Here is a 2,834-nt window from a genome sequence, read left to right on the forward strand (position 1 = left end):
TTGTCTTTCTGGGTCTAGGTTGCATCACTCAGGATGATCTTTTCTAATTCTATCCATTCATCTAAAACTTTCAGGATGTCATTGTTTTTAATAGCTGATTAATACTTTATTGAGTAATTATACCACATTTTCTTTACCCATTCTTTGGCTGAGAGACAACTAGGTAGTTTACAGTTTCTATTATGAGTAAAGCTGCTATGAGCATCATTAAGCACTGTTCTTGTTTTTTTGTGGAGGATCCATTAAGTATATGCCCAGGAGTACATATCTGGATCTTGCCCAATTTTCACAGAAACTGCCAAACTAATTTCCAAAGTGACTGTTCAAGTTTTCACACCCACCAGCAACAGAGGAGTGTTTCCCATGCTTCACATACTTACAAATATGAACTGTCCCTTGAGTTCTTGATCTTAGCCATTACAACGGGTGTGAGATGGGATCTCAGAGTTGTTTTGACTTTCATTTCCCTGATGGCTAAGGATGTTGAACATTTCCTTAAGTGCATCACAACCATTAGATTTTTCTCTATCAAGAGTATTTGGTTTAGATCTAACCCTGGAAATATATATATATCAGAAACAAATAAATATATATATCAGAAATAAATATATATCAAAAATAAATATATATCAGAAATAAATATATATCAAAAATAAATATATATCAGAAATAAATATATATCAGAAATAAATATATATATCACCCTTCTGTGGGATATTGGGTTGATAAATATCTTTCCCATTCTGTATGCTTCCATTTAATCCTCACTGAGAAGGAAAAATAAAATAGACATCATTGATGGATAGGGAGGGAAACAGACAGGAACTGGACAGGGCTGAGAATGCAGATGAGGACAGCAGGGAGGATGGAGGGAAAGAGTGCTGCAAGAGGCAACTGGCATCTGGGGGAAGAGGTATCTCTGGGAAAAGGTAGAAATCTATGGCAATGAAAACTCCAAGGAATCTATGAAGGCAAACTTAGCTAAGTCTCCTGGCAATGGGGGATATGGAGCCTGAACCACCCATCTCCTATAACCAGGCAAGACTTACAATGGAAGGATTTGGGACAAAATCCCAGTCACAAAACTGTTGACCTAAGTTTCTCCTGCTTACAAAATGTTCAGGAGTCAAGATAGAGCAGAAATAGAAGGAATGGCCAGCCAATGACTGAGCCAATGACTGGTCCAGCTTGAGACCCATGCCATGAGAGGGAGCTCACCTCTTACTCTGTTAATTCTGCTGTGCTTGCATACTTGTCACCAAAGAGATTTCAATCAGCAACTGATAGAAACCGATGCAGAGACCCACAGCCAAACATTAGTCAGAGCTTTGGGACTCTTTGGAAGAGAGGGAGGAAGGATTGTAGGAGGTAGGAAAGTCAAGGACACCTCAAGAAAGCACACAGAATCAACCAACCTGGACTCATAGGAACTCACAGAGACTAAACTACCAACAAGGTAGCACTCATTCAACTACTCTAGGCCCTCCACACATATGTAACAATTGTTCAGCTTGGTCTTCATGCAGGACTCCTAATAGCAGAAGCAGGGTCTGTCTCTTACTCTGTTGCTTGCCTTTGAGACCCTTTCCCACTATTAGGCTTCCTTTTCTAGCCTCAAGAGGAGAAGATGAGTCTAATCTCACTGCAACTTGATATGACAGGGATGTATAATATCAATTGGATGCCTCACCTTTTGTGAAGAGAAAGGGAGAATTAATAGGCGGGGATGGGAAGACAGACGTAGAGAAGAAGAGGGAAAAGAAACTGAGGTTGGAATATAAAGTATATGAATTAGTAAATTATTTTTAATGATACTTATTTACAGACAAAATATACTAACTAAAATGAAAGTATTGGAATGCAAACAATTTCAAAAGAATGAAAATATATAATATTTATATTAAATGATGATATTAGTATCATAAGAAGTATATTCACATTTCACAGGTACTAGAAAATCAAACAAACCTCCCCGCCAGGACATTACACCAACTTTCTTTTCATTAACAGGGCTCAGCATAGTAAGTGATAAGATAACCTCCTGACAGACCTTGTCTGGCCAATGCTGGTGTCATGCAGCCTCCTGGCACTTGCCTTGTCTCTTCTCTGTATGATGTCCACATCAGAAAGGTGAGCTCAGCCGTCAGTCTCTTTTTCTCTCAAGTGTCTCCACACTAAGAAATAAAATAAGTAAATTTTAATGATGCATTTTATTTATCCAAATATATGCAAGTTTAGCACTTTAAACATGTAACCACTACAACACTATATTTAAAAGATATTTATACATTGTTTTTCAACATTTAAAAAGAAAAGAAAATCTGTTAGTTATGAAATCACCCTTGAAAGTGAAGGATTGCCAGTGTCAGACAAATCATCACTAAATGGTTAACATTCAGAATTCTGACCCAAAGTTTAAGAAAGAAAAGATGGCAAAGTCACTATGAAAGGGAAGACATGCTAGTATCTTCTTTGTAATCATCCATCAAGTGCTTTGTTGGCAAAAGGGAAGGAAAATCAGTGTTTGTGATCAAGGCAGACTCTATGCCCCTGTTAACAGTGGTTGAGACTAGGTGGCAAAGTGACACTGTTTAATCGTGGACAGAGAGCAGCAGAGAAGGAAGAGACTGCTAATAAAGTTAGTTAGGGTGGCTAACGGGCAACCGTCCACCTGCTCTAGCCCCCTCTGACAAGGCAAAATACTCAAGCCCCGATAAATGGGCTGACAACAGCTGTCCAAACAAAAGCCGAATCTACAAAAGAAATAAAAACATGAATTTCATGGAAGTGCTTGCTTTAGACGTCTCAGAGCCCTAGCATGACCAAGCCATGAG

Source organism: Apodemus sylvaticus, chromosome 2, assembly GCF_947179515.1.
Source record: "Apodemus sylvaticus chromosome 2, mApoSyl1.1, whole genome shotgun sequence".
Taxonomy (NCBI): domain Eukaryota; kingdom Metazoa; phylum Chordata; class Mammalia; order Rodentia; family Muridae; genus Apodemus; species Apodemus sylvaticus.